General features: G+C 37.6%; 1 protein-coding gene across 3 annotated transcripts in view; it reads left to right on the forward strand.

Annotated features, from left to right (window-relative positions):
- Positions 1 to 21,476, forward strand: part of LOC124303819 (origin recognition complex subunit 2) — a 143,773-nt gene that overhangs the window by 80,309 nt on the left and 41,988 nt on the right. For 2 of the 3 annotated variants that reach the window (XM_046761532.1, XM_046761531.1), the window contains exon 11: positions 15,127 to 15,183. The gene's annotated coding sequence lies outside the window, so the exon portion shown is untranslated. Of the gene's footprint in view, positions 1 to 15,126; positions 15,188 to 21,476 lie in introns of those variants that run through there. The other variant, XM_046761529.1, reaches the window with a different exon arrangement.

Here is a 21,476-nt window from a genome sequence, read left to right on the forward strand (position 1 = left end):
TGAAAAAAAAAACGTCATCTAGTCTACGTATAAATGCGTGGTGGATTTTTGATAAATTAATTCAAAAGTTATTTACTAACAAACAAGTACCCTTTCTTTGATCGAATATTGTACATTTTCATTCGAATACTCGCCAATTACACAAAAATCAATATTTTCGAAATATCCTGCGTATTTCTATAGCTATTGATACGTAGATTAGGATTTTTTTTTTTTATTTTTTTCTCTTCCAGATTCAAATATGCAATTTGATTCGCGAGAATTGCGCCAGTGTCGCCATTTTTTAATATTGGTTGAGAACAATTTTATCTATTACACTTAAACACGTGCCTGATAACTTCCTAAAATATTATTATCTTATGACTTTTTCTTCCATGCAGAATAAGTAAAAGTAAGAAAATGGTGAAAAAAGCGGTTTTCTTTTTTTTAGACAGTGATGTTACCACTTGACGTAACGAAACATCAGGGAAACATTATTATTGCACAATTGTCGAACGACTTTTATAAGGAGTTGGCTTTTTAAGACAAGAGTACGTTTTGTTTATTATGGTTTGCTAAATTTCTCACATTTCTCCCTTTCACCTGGTAGATGTTCGAATCGAGAATCGAGCTTCGAGAGAAAGGGAAACGGGATAAATGAATTTATTACCTCATGGAGAGCAGGTGAATTTTTTCATACTCGTTCATGAACTGTCTTATTTATGTATAAACCGCGTTACGTTACAAGCAGTTGTATAAATTTGTAGCAAGCGTTATACGGAGGCGGAGAATTTAACGGTTTAGCTGCACTTCCTGAACGTAGAAATCAGGCGTTGCTCGATACACGCGGTTGCATTGGCGATAATCGTGTAGGAGATAGCGATAACTTTAACAGAAAGCAACGCGTGGTTGACTCGATATGCGTTATTCATGATACAAGGCATCGTCGCATACAGCAGGACGAACGTGCGAGTGAAAATAATTGCTGGGAAAATTCTCTCGTCCTCGAATATAAACTTGATATTCATTGAACCGAGGGCGGAGTTGAAGTTCCGAATTTGAAAAGTTCCGAAAGCGCCTAATTCCGAATTATTTAGCGGCGAAGGTTGAAGTAAAGTAATCAAACTTTGAAGAAACAACAAAGTTTCGAATGGTCGGACAGCCGGCGGATCAAAGTTCCGAAAATTCAAGTTTCGGTAGAGAAACATTCGGAAAAATAAAGTTTCGATACAGTAAAAGTCCGAAAATTAAAATATATTCACGCAGCGTAGTTTACTCAACTAGCGGGTGTGAAAAATGAGAGAAATTGAAAGTCGGAATGACCAGGATTTCGAACGTAAAAATATCGAAAATCCAAAACAACAAAAAGCTCAAACTGGTGAAATTTCACTAAGCCAGAAACTTGCAGAACTGAAAATCTTGGATCATTCAATGTTTCGATTTTTCGGATTTTTTAATTTTCTCGATTTTGCAATTTTGGAATTTTGACTTGTTCGAGTTATGCCCTTTCGGAATTTAGCCATTTCCGAACTTTGAGCGTCGGGCTTCGGACCATTCGAAACTTTGACGTTTCGTCAAATTTTCATTTCTGTACTTCAAATTTCGCCACAAAAATTCGGAATTCGGCGCTTCTGGAATTTTTTAAATTCAAAATTTCAACCCCGCCTCGTTCTATCGTACGTTAAACAAGTACGTCGTCATTAAATTTTTACAAATCTTCCACGTTTTCAATACGATTACGAAAATAGAATTTCGGATCGCACGAATCTCAGGTCCGCGCAATTATTGCGTTGCGTATAATCGTTCGATACTCTGTCTCAACTAATCATACAAACATCTGATTCTTTTTATCTTCTAACAAATCCACTACTGTGTTAACTTATACACTGAACGGAAAAGAAAAGTGACTACCTAATTGAAATTTAAAGAAGTGAAAACTTGGTCAACGTTTTCGTTTCATTGTTTCTATTTCATATAACGTATATCTAGATCTCTTTCTCACTTGAATTTTGAACTTTCGCTGAAACAAATTCGCTTTGGGATATTCAGATCGAGTTATTGGATCTTCAGACGCTATCGAAGAACGCTATTATGGAAATTTTCACTTTACATTTCTGTTTTATATATTATCTGTTTCATTCATGGTATATATTCATCCATGGTTACCTTAAGAGTATTACACACTTGTATATGTATGCGTATACATATGTATGTATACGGATAATAGGCATGTACTCCTGCATGCGATTTCCTGACGTAATTTAGAAAGTTCGCGTTAGAGACATTTGCAACTGATTTCGCTTATGGCACGCTTACATATCGTTTACTGCATTCCCCCTTCGTCCCTTCTTCTCTTCGTTGTTGTCTTCAGCTAGACCGCCGTTATATATACATATATATATATATGCGCGTATAACGCTTACATAGTTTATACAAATTTACACCGTCGAATGTTTCGCCACGGGTTTTCGGATCGAAAAGATAACCGAGCGCCCCATTATTTTACCATACAAATTTCTGGCAGACACTGCGATAAGAAGTGATTTGAAAATATTTTCATTTCTTTATTTTTCAAATCAAGTCCGATCGTGTATATAAAATATACTTAAATGCGTGCACCTGAGTGTATTGTTTTGTATCTTGATCGTACATCGTCTCTATACATAATTATATAACTATATAACTTACATCATGCGTGTATAAACGGTTAATAAAGTCTCGTTGTGAAAACGAAAATGAAGATAAAAAGAAATGGAATTGACCGAATCGAGCGAATGGATTTCGTCGGACGGTCGGTTAAAATTTATTGCATCACCGTAATTTTCTTTCTATTTTCGCTATTTTTGTCTACCGTCATTTTGAGCAGCAATTTGCCTGCCGGCAGGGGAGTAATTTTCAATGCTTGTAATTTCCATACGCAAGAAATTCATTGATCGTCCAAATGAGGTATTCATTCGCATCGAGTTAAGACTGTGAAAACACTTTGCAACGCTGCGAAAAATTTCATTTGCTACAGTAACTAGAAAAATTTAGTAACACAGGTATCGTTAAAAAAAAACCGCTTGAATATTGTTGGCATTACGAAAAACGAGGTACGCCTAATCATTTTGCGCTATCGTCGATCCTTTTTTGGTTATTGCATCGCAAAATCAGTTTCTTCGGTTTACTCTACTTTTTTAGTTAAACAAGGCTTTAACTTCAATTTATCGTTGCACGAGCGTTAAATTTTCGCAACGGTTGCAAGAAAATATAGCAACAGTGATCGTAACGAGCAAGAATAGTAACGGATACTAGACTTTTCGGTAACAGCTAGAAAACTAATTTTCATTTTCTACTTAGAACAATATTTTTCGATTGCGGTAAAAAATGAAAATAGTTAAGGACTGAGCGGTAACCGAAACTAAAAATTTCTCTCAGTGAAAATTTGTTCTTCTTCTCTCTCTCTCTCTCTCTCTCTCTTCGCATTTTGCCGCTGACATCTCGATATTAACGCGGAAGATTGACGATGTATAATCGGACGACTTGAGTTGGTTATTTAGTTATTTAGGTTCCGTATAAATAGAATATCTGGCTCGAGTCCGCTCAGCCCTGCATCGGGGTAACTACACTGGCTGACACATCGGATACTTCAAATACACCGAATGCACCTTATGCGGTTAAATATATCCTCGATCCCGGCAGGAAACTGGGCTGGACAGGATATTGGCTGCGCATTGAGAGAGAATAGTCGTTGAATAGAGAAAGGAAAAAAAAACGAAACAAAAGAAAGAAATTGCTTCGATCAACTAAATGCGGCCTTCACAAACGGCGAAACGAACATTTGATTGTTACAACAATTTAAAAGTCGCACGAATTATATTAAACGTAATTCCGTTGCTTGAATAATTGTTTAACACAAATACGAGGATATCTACAGTCGACGAATCATCGAGTTAAAGAATATGACAATCATTTTGTTAATCTGAATATCTTAATTTTTAATCCAAGAAATTAAACTTTTGATCTATGCAAGATCCTGTTCTGTTGGTTTAAAAACATCTCAGTTAACGGAAATTAATATTTAGATGAAAAAATTACAGCTAGGTACAAGAAATTGAACATTCAGTTCTGTGTAATGTTTCAATCGTTGATTGAAACGAATTATTTGTTGATTCTAGTCTCATATCGTTGGGATAAACAAATTCTTAGGTTATAAAGTAAGGTAACGTTTCGTTATAATTATTCTAAATTTCTATCGACGAGATCGAATCATGGAACGAAAAGAAGTCCGGCAATTATTTGGAATGATGCCGATCGAGAGTAATATTGAAATTTTCAACCTAATTACGACAGTCGATAGATTTTTCAGAAACGCATTTTTAGTTACCGATTAAACGCCGCGTGATTCTCTTCGGGATCCGAAGCATGGACATGAAGTTTTCATCAGTATTTCAATAATTTGGAAGCAGTGAAAAAGCCGATGAAACAGTTCACTTGACCAGTGAAATTCTCCCAATCGCCAAATTATTTATTCGACGTAAATATTTCGCTCATATCCAACAAGCTAGAAACTTGGATTTTATTACCTTCGTGTTTTCCCAGCTGCTTCACACGATCGACTTTAGTGGTTTTTTCTTTCAACGAACAAAATATTCAAAAGTAGCTGAACTCGTTAGCCTATTCGTGATTGTAGATGGATTCGTTAAACTATTTGTATGAAAACAATTTTGTTGCTGTTTAGACTCATACATGCATTTGAATCAACAAAAGTATTTGCAGTTAGTCGAATAATATTCGCTGACTTGGATAAGTAAGCGAAACAAGTAAGAAACTTAATTTGTTTCTTTCAATCGTCAAAAGTTCCCGACAAAAGGCACATTTAGTTCATTCAACCATACGTATTAAACAATGTAAATACAACTTTGAACGGAGAGAATAAAAATCACCTAGTCTGACGAAATCATTTTGTTCACTAAATCACATGCAGGGGTTGATTCAAAAGGATCAAATTTGACTCCGCGTAATACTGAATTATTTGACGATAAAAGATTACTTGTCGAAGCGATTGCTCGCATTTAAATGCAGGTAACTCGTTTGGTTTATTTGACCTGATAGAATTTATCATGCTAACTACGGTGTATTTATTTTCACAAACTAACGATTAAAGCCACAATCAATTCATCCAATTAAATCGAGTCGGTTGATTTAACGACTTTTGTCTCTCCGTGCAGGCATTGTCGAATCAAAGTTATGAATTATTTACTACCCTGAAAGATCCAAAAAAAAAAATTAAAAAATTCTCCTCAAAATTCAAATATTTTATATCCAATAAAGAAACTACTTTCGACAGGGTAATAAATAAAAGTAAAAATCTGTCAAACATTCTTATTCTTATCGTTCTGCGTCTTATAGGTAAGTTGACGATGTTTTCTGCTCGTTTCATTTCTTTTTTTCTTTATATTTCCGTCGATTTTTTCAACGAAAAATGAAATCGACGAAACGTTTCGCAACCGATTATCTCATTGAATATAAAAACGACTCTCGGGATCTCGAGGCAACTTGAAACCCGTCTTCATTGTTTCCGTTCCTGTTACGGTTTCGACCGTTCGACCGTCTCACGATTAGCAATCGCCGCTGTTCTACTCGTGCGTTATTAAATCCGAACACCCCGCTACTCGGTTTACGGCTTACGGTTTACATAATTGTCTGGTACAGGAAGTGAAAGCGAACCGTTACTGAAAATCCGAGCGGCGTATATGTGATATACTTTTACTCTTTGAAACCTGCAGCAGCTCGGCGAGCAAAGCCAATTTTACTTGTTTATACTCCGTGTGCGCTCTCTCTCTCTCTCTGTGCAGTGCTTTCACAGAGAAAACCGAGTCAAAGCCACCCGACTGTAGCTTTCGCGTGCTTTCAACCCTGTTTGTCCGAATCCCAGGCATATCGACAGTGTGCGCGCCAACCGATAGTGGGTAAAATATATCGGGGTACTAAAACAACGGTCAATAAGCGGGAACAACTCGATTCACCGATAAACTCGCCTTTTTTAACTTCCCGTCTTGCTGTTCTCACAGAAAAATGTGAGTTATTTTAATGAAAAATTGAGCTCTCGCTAAATCTCTACGTTTTGTAGTTTGGAAAATCATTTCTAATCATTTTCGGATGGACTTACGTATGTGATCAATTTTTTTGTTCGACGACATCTTGAGAACGAGTTACAGAATTTCAATGATTTTGGTCTGTATCAATGCGGCTTTTTCAAACTGAAAACTGATCAGATTTTCGTTATGATCGTTTCGCTAATTTTTCAATTATTTAAATAACAAAATTCGAAAAAATCCAGTAAAAGTGATGATATTTTGAGAATGGATAAATCGATTTGAAGAAAAATTGGTACCGTATCGTTTTTTTGATCGCTTATCAAGAATCCAAGCTCAGATTTGCAAAATTTAAATTTGGCGTATTCAATAAGTGGACAAAAAAAATACTATAAACATTTTAATTTTGACGAATATTGATGATCGTCGGTTTGTTGGGTGGCTGATCACGTATTAGAAGTCGGATTGCGAAATCTTAAATGGCGATCCAATATTGCTAAAAAAAATGTTTAAATATACGGGTTTTGGTAGAAATTGGTAGGTCGAGGTTTTTTGGGGTCACCGATAACATAACGAATCCAAGGTCAGACTTCCAAAATTTGTAATGGTGGATCCGTCATGGTGGTTCAAAATACGAAAAAAAAAAAAAAATCGTCGTATTTTCACGTAATATGGTATCCGAGGGCCTTGAAATCGTTAATCATGAATCTGAATTTGTAGTTCGAAATTCGAATTGTATATTATGCTTTTTTTTCTCTCTAAGAACTTTGTACCAGAAGTGTGAAAACGGGAAGTCCGAAGGCTGGCTCAAAGCCAGTGTAAAGTCATTTGTTTCGTATGTAGCTAAAACAACCGACTCGCGAATGGAAAGCTTTTCTTCTTTCAGGCGTACCATTTTTCATTGCTCGAGTTTTAGTCGTTTAGGAAATTTCGAGGTAAGAAAATGATATCATTGAACGATAATTCGGCGGTAAATCAATAATTTGTCATAAACACATCGGGAAGATTAGAAAAATGCCAAAGTTAAAAATTTATTTGAATATATGTCGTTTGTCCGACGACTTTTTACGCGACGTGGTTTTGCCGAGCGATCAAGGTACGAAAGTTGAAAAGAAACGCGGTTAACGGCGTCGAGAAATTATTAGGTGTTGTGCCATCGAGTTTGCTGCGAAATCGTGACAACCGACGCGCCTTGACATCTCGCGAGTGGTGTCTTTATTCATTTGTTTACTTTTCTTTTACACTTTTTGATTTTTTATCGATATATGCGCGCAAAGTATGTAACGCAAATTCTTTTACGCCGCAGTGTCCCTGATCATCGATCGGGCTATCCTGAAATCATTAGCGTCGAATATGCTTCCAGCAAATTTCGAACACTGTTTCATCTCGCGTGATTTAATCCTCTCCGAACCGTTGATTGACCTAGTAACTATTCAGGTCTGTTTGACGATTATTTAAGAATTCAATGAATGAAACAGTGTCATTTATGATAAATTTAATTGAACGATCGATTCTGAGGAAAAAAAGAAACAGTCGGATGTAACGACATCAGCAACAACGACAAAAAAAAACGACCGACAACGATTCATAAATCAGTTATAATTCAACTATAAACATCGAAAAAAACAAAAAAAAAAAAAAAAGAAGAAACGACTACGATTCAATTTCTAGAACACATGTAACACGCACTTTATTTTCACATACCGTAACACATTCGTGTGACTCGATATTACAGAATCGAGCCAACTTGTTTGCGTTCTGACCTCACTTTTTATCAATCGAATGAGTGAAGTAACTCGATTTTCACACATGTTGCGCATAAAACGTAATATCTGCGGAGAAAGAGGGAAAGAAAGAAGTAAAAAAAAAAAATGCTTCGATTTTCTCTTAATTTTGCCCTCAGCGGGTTATAAATAGATATTTTTTTTTTACGTAGAACGTAGTTTAAAGTAAGAAAAGAAAAAAAAAAAAAATTAGTAAAATTAATGCAAAGTCAAACAGCAACAGCGATAAATTTGATCATGATAATAGTAGAAAATAGATAGGATCGTTTATTATACTATTCAAATTTATTTCATTGACCGCGATTCAAATTCAGTTACACGAGTCTTTTTCTGATTGCGCGTGTATGTTTTTACAATTTTTATTTTGCTTAATCGCGCCTCGCGGTAGCGAAAAAAACGACCTTCCTCAATAAGTTTTAAGAAGAAAACGAGAAGGAACAAATGAACGTAGAGTTTGATAATGAAACGATGACGACGATGATGATAACGAGGTGGAGATTAGAGGAAGAGAGAAAGACGAGAGAAATGAATAGTGTGTAATTCGCATTATCTACAAACGCCTACATGAGTGTTTGGTTAATGCCGGGTACAACACGAATATTTGTGCGTATTCACGTGTATGGAGATCAACTTGGAGCAGTCACGTTATTACAGCAATGAAGTGTTGAGTAACTCGTAAAATTCGAGTCAGTCACTCTCTCGTTTCGCGCTGCTTGAGAAAAACAGAAGATCCATCCATCCATCCATCCATCCATCCATCCATCCATCCATCCATCCATCCATCCATCCATCCATCCATCCATTCATTCATTCATTCATTCATTCGCATGTGAAACGACACTGCAGGAACACCAGTAGCACCGGCATCATCAGCAAAAGCAACAGCAGTTTGAATATTCGAGGACGACTTTCGATTCTTCTTTCAATTACACGCAGTAATGACAGCCTCAAACTGTTCAATAGACTTGTGCAAGGGATTGAGCTGCGAATCTATGGAGAAACATCTCGAAGACAGATTCTTGTTGCTGTTAAACCCGTCCTTTCATCCTTAAACAAACTGTTCCGTTATTTACGTTCTTTATTTAAACGGCATTCGGTATCTTGCATTAAATGTTCGACGAACGAATTAAACTCTGAATAATATGTATGGTGAAAACAGAGCTACGTTAAGGAGGCCTGATCGTTTGGGTTTCGAGACTTGCTTGTATTTATCTCGTTCTTTTTTTCAACAGTTCCAATTTATGGGGCGATTAAAATGACTTTTACTATCATGAACTTCGACTTGGGAACAATTTATTATACGGTACTTGTACGTCGTGTACGTAATTGAACCGCGTGTGCGGCTTGCTTGCTTTTCATTAAGTACTTCGCGGAATTACCCGTGCAAAATTTGATTCACGACGTTGTAGGTCTGACGCTAAAGTTTATTGATTGTTCCCAGTCCCGAGGTGTCACTGATGTTAAACCTGCCGCGGAAAAGACAATTTATTATATAATTTATGAGTGCGATTACGTGGTTATTAAGAAAAGTTCGGGAAATTGATGAAAAAATGCGAAAAATATGGGATTCGGTCAGACAGTAACGCGAATCGGACAATCGCAACACGCAAAATTACAAAATTCCGGCTACTTTTTCAACACATTGCACATCGTACACGCGATATCGTAATGTTGAGTTATCGTTCCAAAACCTGTTTCCCTTCCCCTTCTAACTTTCAGACCAAATACGTGTCCAGGTATAAGGTAGGAATAATAATCGGGGGAGGAAATAAGAGAAGAGGAGGTACGTTCCCATCATCCGTGAGCGAAGGGACCCTCCAAGAATCGAAACGAATCCCCTATCGCCCTCCGACGAAGGGCTGAATTCTCTTCCCCTCCGGAAGGCCGACGAACCCTCCTGCGGTGCAGCACAAACCCCGAATTTCTAGGACCGAGGGCTGCACAGGTTATTCATCCAGTTTCTCCCGGGTCCGAACCCCGGAGCCCAGCACCATCGTCTCTTCATCGTCTCCCTTCCGCACCCCGGCATCTGCGGCCATTCTGCAGGCCGAGCTTCTCCGCTCCTTCGCTTCCATGGCTTCGAACCACCAAATCCGGTTCGGTATAGAATAACGAAACGTGGGCGAACCCCTGCCGACGTCCATCTGTCCGTTGCGCAGTTTGCCACCTGCGCGTGGTTTCGTTAGCTTTTCATTCGAATATTACAGGGCTCTCCTTTTACCTTGAGAGCTTTGCTTCTCGACTGACGGACGAACCTTCGAAGAGGGTGTATTCGAAGGGACTGTTAGACTTTGTTTAGGGTCTTTTTTGATTGTCCAGTTTCACCGCGTCGATTTCATCTCGTCAGTTCAGGTTCTATTGGACACGGTATGGAGGCGGTAAAAAAATCTGGAATACAGGCTGAAAGGTGCATCATTTGCGGTCAATATGGCTGAACCTATTCCTGAAGTTGGAAGTATGACCTCGATACAAATCTGTCACATTATCTACAACCTTGATTAATTTTGTTCAAAAAGTTGAGGAGACGTTGGAGTAATCAAATGGGATTCTATACTTTCTTCTTCTTATGTTTAATGAAGTCGTTTCAGACATTGGGAAATTATAGAGTTTGCAATTGTATCTTTACGACCGCTGTAAAGAAGAAGTTTCGAAAATTGATAGAAACAGTATAAATATTTGGAACTGGATTCTAACTTGCTTCGAGGTTACGTCATGCTGATGTTAAGTTGAATTCCATATCGGTAGAAGAAAAAGAATTTCTTCTTGTCGAAAAACGCTGTGCGTGTGAGAATCGAAGCTATTTAAAGCCTATCGTTCTTCTGCCTAGATGCAAAGTGGCGAATATGAGGTTTGATTTTTACTCTCATAGGTATTTAACTTTTTAAAACGAAATTTACGCGCGTCTGTGAATGTCAACGAGCATTACGTAATCGTAAATATATTCAGGAACTGCTTTTTTCCGATACCTTAATGCCTCAAGTGTTCTAAAGTGACTCATCCTTGGCACTTTAATTCTGTGACCACGATCTTGCGCACTCGTGGAAATGGAAAGAAAACACTCGATATTGATTAACCAAAAGACAAAGGTACCAATCTTTATTATACTTCATTTCTCATAATTCCTAAACCCAAGCTGACGCAAAGCGTGTGTAGAAGTGGCCGGAAGTGATCGAGGTGTGAGATAACAGGTAACCGTATTATCGACGTGTTAAAGGCCAAGGCAGACAGGACGGATAATTGACGTAAATCGTCACCGGATCACTGTGAGTCTAGATGCGTATAAGATGCGAAATGCTGGATCGAAACCTGTAATAAAACTTAAATAGTAATTACAGCGATTCTCACTGTATAAAATCGTCGTAATTCGTAGTTTTTGTCCAACTATTTCAAAGTTGGAACAGAGACGCGCGTCTCGATTTTAAACTCCAAAATCCTCGCTCGGCTCTTCCTTCTTCTCGTAATGTCGAATAATAAAAAGAAGGAGAAGTAGGTTGACCAAATATTGCAAGGTTGTAAAATGTATATATATATATATATACACGAAACCATAGTCCGAATGGAGCGAGGATTTCCCTGCAGTCGCGGCGAAGTTTCGCAAGGAATTGGAGACGGTTTGGAACCGCTTAAATCAGCAGAATTTCGTAACTGCACCGGCAGAAACGAAATTCCACTTTGAAACGCGGTCGTCCACACGCAAAGCGTGCACCTTGGCGCTACACCCAACTGCCCGCGTGATATTCGTGAAACGGATGCAATTAGAGGAGACTTAAGAACGGGGTATAACTCTGTGGGTCATCACAGGTCGCGGCCGGTCGTAGGTGATTTGACTAATGACGCGACTGGCCGATCTTTGATCCAGAACCGTTTCCTGGCCCACGCTGGAATCCTCCTTACCTCATTCGGTCAGCCTGATTGGAAACTCCGATGCGAATCCCATGATTAATGGTCAAGAATCACTGCTACAACAACGTCGAAAGCTGGACCGTTGCACATCACAATCAACGTGCACTGTCCTCCGAATGAGCACCACCCTGTCCAAGAAACTTGGTGCTACTCAGTTACGAAGAAACAATAATTTCTGTGTATCCATTGAAGGCTCGACTTGCTCCACATAAGTCTGGGTGTAATAAAGGAAAGTATAACCGATCGGCGGTGATTCGTGAACCGTTCGATGCCCAGGTCCGTACTTACCACCTTCGTAAATGTGGTATACCTACAGTGTAGTATACACGTGTACTTGAATGACTAAAAAAATCGGAACACAATAGATCAGGGTCACAAGCTTCCGGTACCGTTCTTACACTTGCGTGTTGTAGATTTCACTTCGCTGACTGACAATGACCAGGTCTAGGCAGCAGCGTTTGTTATACGTGAACGAGAATATGGGCTCGATCTCATTGTCGGCTTCGTCAATAACATTGGGTCACATAAATGCAGCTCAACTCGCACACCGAGACGATACTTGACTCTGTGTTTGCACAGGCGTGTTAGTGACGCGAGCCTAGATATGGATAAGCGTGGTACGTTCTGCGTCTATTCAGGACAGGGCCGTGCTGAGGAGAACCTCCAGACGATGGTCGCTTTGAAGTCAATTTTCCTATAGTAGTCGAGAGATTGAGCTCGCACGGCCCGTTCTCTGTGGTTGGTTATGGATGTTCTATTTCAGTAGACTTATCTTGCTTTTCGCCTCGGCTTCTTCTACTACTTCTCCTTCACCTTTGATGATTCTTATCAATTGCACCAGGGGTACCTTGCGAGATTCAATTTGTTATCTTTGTTTCTCGATACAGCCCTGATCACCTGGACTCCTCTGGTTTCATTGCCCACTTACCGAAGGTTCTCTATAAACGTTTGACAATCGATTCTTTCAATCTAATTGTCAGTTCACAACAAAGAGCACAAGTATTGGGTATCGTTGATTGACAACTCAGAATTTTTTGTAGAAGAGATCTAAGGAGAACTATATAAAGAAAGACTGTACTGTTTATAGTAGTCGTAGTCTCTCAGACATTTCAAACAGACTTTATACATCTGTCTCATTACCAGCGGCATTGAACCGTTCGCAAATAAAGCAATTTCATACGTGTCCATATCCTTGTGTTTGTCTTATATCGGCCGATTGTATTGTCGATTACCGACGTTATTCCAATCTTTAATTACCTCTACGGAATTCGGCTATTCCAATCCGCCCATCCTTGAAGCTATTCTTCACGCCTGCAAAGCTCATTCGCGATCTGCATCTTATTTTCACATCTGTGATATTATTCCTGCCTCTGACTATATGGAATGGATCCCTCCTGTATTCGGATACTTTTCTTACCACAAACAAAGAACTTGGTTCGAGAGCCAACCACTTCTTGTGCAATGATCTTCAAGTATTCTTATAACCAGTTTGGTAACAACATTCGGAATCTTCGATAGTTCATGGATAGGCTATGGTCGAAATGAACTTGGATATCTAGGACCCCTGGAGATCGATAGAGTCGACTTACATAATCTGCTAACTAACCAGTCTTGGCCTTTAAAGAGGATGGACGTCTTCGAACTCACCACAACACTGGGTACCTATCGAATTTATACGGATACGTGTTTATTTCGAACTACGTGAAAGTGAGTGTTTTGAAACGAAGTTATGAAAGCGAGCAAATATACGTTGAGAAAGAGAAAGAGAGAGATATAGAGATAGAGTGAAAACGGTCTTAAAACTTTGAGATCTCAGTCAGGGAAACTTAGAATTCTTATGAATTGCTCAGCTGTTGGACATCCCGAAAAATATGAACACTCCAAGATTCAACTGTTCCGTGAAGTCAGGATCCTTGATGACTCGGTGACCCGATACTTGACTTTCTACGTATTTCCTACAGTAAATAGAACTGACGGTGTTTTCATGATTCGATTGAAGAAGGACACGATAATGAGAATGGGTTGAAACAAAGCTGTTATTACTCGAAAAACGACCACTACACGGTCTGTCCGGACGGTAACAGTTTTGAGGCAAAAGGTGTCCATCATGCAGACTAGGCGCGCAATGAGTCTCCGACATGATATGGGCGCATACATAACGCAGAGTCCGTTGCGGTTCGCGTCTCGTAAATGTTGTCCTGTGCTGTGTGAAGAGAGCTGACCTACTGCAGTAAGTGGCTCAGGGCCGTTTTGGTGCCCAAATTCTCCCCACTAGGCGTTTCGGTCCCTCTTTCTCTCTCCGATCGGCTTTCGATTTTCCTTCTCCATCTCTCTTTCTCTCCGTTGGGGAGAAAATTAGACGTTGAAAAAAGCGATATCCCCCCCATCAACATCCTCTCTCGTCTATCTCTCTCGACTTTTTTTTCCTTTTCGCTTGTTCGCAGTCTTTCTCTCACTCTCTCTCTCTCTTTCTCTCTCTAGTCGCGTTGCATCGAACGTACTTCCACGTCTGGAACACCGGCGTGTGTGAAGACGCTTTCTCTAGTCGCTCTCGCTTCGGCTTCTTTATCCCTTCCTTGTGGCGTTCAGCCCCTTGTTTCCTTTCCTTTCCTTTCCCTGCCTTCCCTTTCCTTCCCTTTGTCCCTCAGACGACTGTCCAACTTGCAGTCCGCCTAGATATCACAAACACGAAACGTGTGTGTCCCAACATCGCAGCAGGTCAATCAAGGAAACCAGACGGAGTAATTGAATCCATAAATTCGCTCCTCTCGAATCACGGCTCAAGTTTTAACAACTCGTTCAACAAAACCGTGACGAACGAATGAAACTAGTTTAATAGGTTATGTTACTGGATACTAGAAAGTCATGTCCTTCTAGGCGCGGATACCACAGGCACGATATTCGGATCGCGGGAAATTCTCGAGACCTTTCAGGTTTCGAAACACGCACCCAATGATACCGCACTCGCTTCATTCTCTAGTTTTCTACAATCGAACGATTATCCATCCCGTTATTGACTATTAATCAACGAAACTTGACGATGACGATGATCGTTTAGTGCCGTATGTACGGACGATACCTTTATCTCTCGTTTCCGGCAAAAGTGCATCGTGAGAAATGGAAGGATGAGAAAGAACTCACTGTACATGAATCCAATATTATTTACTAACAATTATCAATACAGTGTGTAAAATTGACTATTGCGTTGTTACATGTAAATAAATAATTTTTAGTCCATGCTCTTTCATTCTCACGCAACAATGTAGGTACATAAGAAAGAAAAAAAAAATAAAATGACACGATGATCAACCCTCCACACATGTATTTCGGTGGTTTAATTTTGAGTTCATTTTTTACCTATTCTTTATTACGTTTGATTTCAGATACGCTTTGTTTGAGTCGTCCTCAGGCCTTGTTGTCTGATAGAAAGCGATATGTCTCTCCGTAAGTAATATACATTTTGTTCATTCACTTATAATATACGATACACATTATATTCATTGCATTCTTTATTCTCCTATTTATTTATTCAATCGCTATTTCTGTGTGTATAAACGTTAATCGATTCCAAAATGGGTTTGAAACAAGTCGAAAATTATAGGAAAGTTTAGTGTGTACCTGTACGGTGTTCCTGATTCAAGGATGTACGATAAACATCGATGCGAAATAAAAGAACGACTTTACAGAGACGCAGATTTAAATACTAATTGTTGAGTAATTGAGATATTCAATCAATTTATCAGTTTCTTCATATTCTAACACGTTTTTTTCACTGTAGACGTACGATTTTGTACAGTGTGCTATGCGAGTTACAAAATACAAGGTTGGTGTACTCATATCGCAGTCTAATTCCACCAAGAGCTGTTCATCACGTAGGTATACTTCCATTTGCGTGAAACTATCCTTGATTGCGTTTTACAACAGGTATAATTAATTTTCCCACATGGCAGGAAACCTCGAATCTCACACGAGCCAACTTACTGGCCTTTACAAAAACATGTCGGTACGATACTTCGGGGCTGCAAATAAATATCCGTAGGTCGATTTCAGTCTCGGTTTTTATTTATTTGTTTAAAGAAAAAGTTTTTTTTTTTTTTATCGTGGAAAAAACAAACAATATTTTAAACGAAGATCTTGAGTAAAGAATAAATAATTTACGGTTATCTCGGAACAACATTAGCAAAATTTATTGACTTCTCAAATTTTTTAAACCCGATTTCAGATTCTAATGAGTGAACGCGAAATTCACAGAACACCACATTGTTCCAAAAGTCGACTAAGCACAAAACTTAGTGTGACTCAAAAGATTAAACGCAGTATCTGCGTCTTGAATACAATTTTAAAAATAAAATATTGAACATCTTAAGACAGCATTTCAAAAATATTTTACAATATTCACATCCAGTCTGCAAAATTGAATCTTATAATATAAAAATCTTGACGTCTTATTTTTGCGCAAGCACTATTGTTAGTAATATTTTTCTTTTACCGTTTGTGCAAACACTAAGCATCGTTAGGGCATGACGTGGTTTTCACTTGGACGAATATACAGAGTAACGTAGGTATAGAGATTGGGAATTGCGAGTAATCGGAGCCAATCAATCGCTGAAGGGTAAGCAGCGTGCAAATACACGCGCAAAAGCCTCACGAACGAAATCGAATCGCGACAGCCTCCGCGAGTTATTTCAGTCTACTCGGACGAAAGGACGAACAGAGACGTCGCCGATACGTCGGTACGTCTTGAATCGACCCGGTGTTATTCAAGGTCGGCCGCATGGGGGACGAAATGTGGAGAATCGTTAAACCGAAGTTACAATAATCGCCAAGTTGAAATTCCTAAAGTTGATGCAATTTGACGGGTAAATTTTTCAGGGTTTTCCAAAAATCTAAGTTTTTTTTGTTTAAATTTCATTCTCGTTACGAACGTTATGTGTTCAAGAATATACACGGAAAATTTCATCTCGATCCGATAAATGGTCTCGAAGTTACGCGCGCATTTGCAAAAACGCCCCGGAGCGTTTGAAAGTGCTTTTGAAACTTGGAACGCGTTTTTCTCAAAACTATGTTTTCAAAGTCGGTGAGCAAGATTTGTCGGAAACGGTTGAATCGATCGGTCTCAAATTTTCACACAAGCTTTATGAATATATTTTTCAGTCCTTGATCGAACGGTTTTTCTCACAGATAAATATTTTCCATTTTATAAACAAATTGACACGAAATCTTTTTTTGTAAAGCCGCCATTTTGTTACAAATTAATATTTTGTTTATTCCTTCGATCAAAGATCAGATAATACCTTGTATTAACTAAATATTTTTTTTTTTTTCATTTCGAATGACCCAGTCAAAAAATATCTTACCTCAAGAGGTCTTTTTTTTACAAGTACTCTCAGAGACCGGCTATAACAGATTTAAAAATCATTATTTTTAGAAATCAAGTTCAATCTTACCCCAATATATATATATAAATTTTTATATTAATAAATTCAAATGTCTCTTCATGAAAAATTCTAGAAAAATCGCTTGTTTTCGGTTTCCTGACAAAAAGTGATTTTTCTTTATACAAACGTTTCGGTTCAACTTCAATCTCGTCGATAATCCGAGGCGGAGTACAGCGAAAAGTTTTTGATCCGAAAAAATCAATACAGCGGTCTGTGTGTCAAATCGACGTCACGAATGTCGAAGAAAATGAAAGCTCAGTAGATGAGTTTTTTTTTTCCCTGTAGAAAACGAAAATCATAAATAATGTACGCAGAATCGGGAAAACAAAGCACAGAGGATGATTCAAAAAAATTTATTTCATATTCAAACCTGAATACAAGTCGAGATTTGAAATGTTATTTATGCGATTGTAAATATCCGACTTACAGGCTAATACTTTGAAAGCTTATGATTTAGAATCGTATATATTAGTAAAGAGAATAAAATCTCGGTATCAAAAGTCCCGTAATACAGATTAACTATATGGTTAAAATCATTCTCTCAATTTATCGAAAATTGTACGCCAGAATTGTATTGAATTGAATTTTCTGCAACACATAGTGGATGATTACACGCGTTAGAATGATTAGCATTCTCTCTTGTGTAAATATCTTACATTCTACTAAGTTAAGCGCGTGTATAGCGTAATTAATCAAGGCAGATCTGAAGATCGGAGGGGATAAAAAAAAAGTAGCGAATTACACCGCTAATGAAACGACGCAGCTCATCAATAACCACGGATCATTGGATCAGGCTGAAGAATCAATAGTTTCCATCAATTCTCCTCAACGTCGGTCATGGTAATCTTGTTCTGCTTTTCCTGGAGTAAAACACGTAGGTCTCGACGTGAAACGAAAACGTCGAATTTGGTAAAACCGATGAACACAATCGGATAGATAATGAAACATCGGAGGAAAATTCGGAGGAAATTTTCAAGCGGACACACAGAGTTGATTTTGAATTTCAGGAAATGGTCTCAAGGAAAGGAAGCTTGATCGTCTCTGACTGAAAGGAATTCTTTCATTCCGGGGATTTTCCTCTGTAGTTAATTCGTCAATTATTTCCTATCGCGGCAAGTGTCAATCAGGTCATACAAACATCCTGTTTTAACTGCTGTTAGGTTGAAAGATAAGTTCGAAGAAAATTAGTGATGTAATCCAAAGGTTCAAAGATAATGCGGTTCGATCTAATTAACGTAAATTTTATTAAAAAATAACACTGTGATCCAAAAAGAAAAAATGTTGAATACTGAATTTCGAATTTAAACGTCCTGATTCGTTAACAATGTCAAAGAGAGTTATCATTATTTTACTGTTGTTAAAAAAAAACACAAAGAAATAACAGAAAAAAACGAATGTGACAAGTTATTCAAACATAAAAATAATACAAAATGGTGTGAAAATGTGATTGATTCGATATTGTAGATAAGTAATGAGGCGTTTTTAGTTAAACTTTAGTATCGTAACTAAATCAACTTCAATGACACTTTTTAAAGCATTGTTTTACAGTGGTTTTGTTTTGACCAACAGTTTTCGAGTTTAAAAAACATCATTTTTTATTTGTTTTTGTAAATTTTAAAGCAACAGAGAGTGAGTGACGAGTCGTTACAGTCTATACGAATTTGATATTGTATTTTTTAGACTCGCACAGGCAACCTGTAAGTTATTTCCGTAACCTAATTCATTTTGCTTAAGCCAAGCTAGACGACGAAGTCAGTCCCGTCTCTCTAGACGCCAACCGATAAGCGTGCAATTTTCAGCTCCCCTGTCCTTGGATTTAAATTCGTTGTCCCAAGTGACCGAACGTTCCGGATTATCGCAATGAAATTCGCGTTTGCGAAACGAAACTGTTCGTCGAGCTTCTCGAGGCTTTTCTACGAGAACGTTGTCAATTTTTGGCATCACTTTTCGCGTATTATCATCATCAACCCTTATAGAAATTTTCGTCAGCTAGCTTTGATGAAAGTAAGGAAAAAAGAATTTGGAAATCGTCGTACATCTCTAGTGTGAATATGATTTTCATCAAAATTTGAGATATTCTTTCGTAACTTTCAAATCATCCCGAATAATACGCAATGAAAACGAAAATTTAACGATTAGCAAATGTTTGCGAACAATTTTTAGCATTTAACCATGAAATGGTCAGGGAATTTTTGAAAATCTGGAAATGTCATGGAATTCTGAAATTTCGGAACAATCAAGTAAATGTCAGGAGTTTTTGCGGAAAGTCAGGGAATCGTTCACTACATTTTTTTCTTTTCGTAAAAATACGTCCCGCAATTTTTTCAAGCTTTAGATAAATTACATCGAATACAAATTTGTTTTACCTTCGCCAGAAGGTTCTCTTCGAAATTTGAATATTCCTAAATGTTACCTTACAAACTGATTGTGTACATTGACTAAATTGGACCGTGTGATCCAAGTGACAGTTCGTACTTTCATAAAAAAATAAATTATATGGAAAATATGTATTTTTTTTTTATCTATATTTCGTAAAACCGGTTCATTCAAATTGTTCATGGAAAATTATGAGATTTTTCTCTGGAAAACCTGAAAAATTCATAGAATTTCGCGATCGAGATTTAGTGGGACATAAATGAAATTGGTATACGTAAACTGTATTGAAACTCGGAAACGGTTTTCGTATTATACAGTTTCCTAATAATTCTGAAAGCTTCCGCGGACTGAATATGGTTTTACGTTTTCTGCAAAACGAGCTGCATACGTAGCTAGTTTCTAGTTTCTAGTTTCGAGAAGCTGCGTCGGCGTGTTCAAAGGATTCAGATGAAATTTTGGAACACAAGGATCGTAACGACTCTGCTGTTTTCACAAAATTCGTTTCCTGATCGACAATATCTGAAACTAGGCCAAGAAAAAAATCTAGAGATAGTACTTTTTAGGCATATCAATCCGGAAACTTGATCTGACGACGATTCGATGACGCTAAATCGAACGTTGATAACATTTTTGCAATCAACCACCGAGATAGTTATAAAAAAAAGCGTTAAACCGTCTAATTCAAAACATAATAACTTTATCAACAAAAGTTGTTGGGAAACACAAAAAAAAAAAAAAAAAAAGGAAAAAACCTAGAAAAGTGTCCTACGTTCATCTTCGTATCTTCAAAAATAAAATAGAAAAAACCGAATGAAAATTTATAGCTTTGAATGAAAACTTTAAGGTTTTTTCGTTTTTTTTTCCTCCCCTATTTTTGAAGATACGAAGATGAACGTAGGACACTTTTCTAGGTTTTTTTTTTTTTTTGTGTTTCCCAAAAACTTTTGTTTAACATATTTTTTGACAAAGTTATTAAGTTCCGAATTGAACGGTTTTACCCTTTTCTTTTATCATTCTCTCGGGGGTTGATTGTAAAATCATTATCACCATTCCATTCGGCGTCATCATCGAATTACCCTTAAATCAAGTTTGTGGATTCATACTAAAAAAAAAAAAAAAACTACCTACATGGTTATTTACTGGTCTTATAGACAAGTATCCTTGAATCTTGGCACGAGCTAAAAATCCTACACCTCGGTTTAATCGATTCACCGTTTCTATTTTTCTTTTCACAACATTTTTCTGAGCCTCTCTTTATTCCTCTTCAATCTCACGTCACTGTGTGTGACAAGACATTCCAACCAATTTCTTGGCGTGCTTGAAATTCCTTCCGATTACATGACCAGCTCATTTCATTTTACTCGCGTACGAATTCCGACTGCGCATTTTTTATTCTATCTCCATTCGTTTGAAACTAAAATATATTCAAGTTCAACGCAAGTTTAAGTTAAATACGAAAACATAGTCTTAGAAAAATAATCGACGGGATATCAATTGAACAATAAGTGGACTGAAAAATTCAAAAACGTAATAATGTTCTTTAGCTATATTTTCGTGAGATTAATTTTAAACTGCAGAGAAAAACTGATATTTATTTGAGCTACCCAGTTATGGAAAACGTGTTTTTCCCCCCTTCTTTCACTTTAGAGTAATAGATTGTAGTAGGATTGGATAAAGATTATGGAAAAAGTGTAGCAAAAGGATTGAATGTTTTTGAGAATTAAATTAATTGCGCTCCCTTATAACATTCAAATTGTTCCGATTAATTTCATTCCAAATTTGAAACGAACAAAAAACATATCGTTCCCATATCGCACTTGTGGCTTACCCAAAATTTGGACAATGAAATGAGAATCATATGGGGTTGGGTATTGCACAAAAATTAAGTAATTTCGGTTGAAGAGCTAAAAGCAAGAAAA

The sequence above is a fragment of the Neodiprion virginianus genome, chromosome 4, assembly GCF_021901495.1.
Source record: "Neodiprion virginianus isolate iyNeoVirg1 chromosome 4, iyNeoVirg1.1, whole genome shotgun sequence".
NCBI classification, from domain to species: domain Eukaryota; kingdom Metazoa; phylum Arthropoda; class Insecta; order Hymenoptera; family Diprionidae; genus Neodiprion; species Neodiprion virginianus.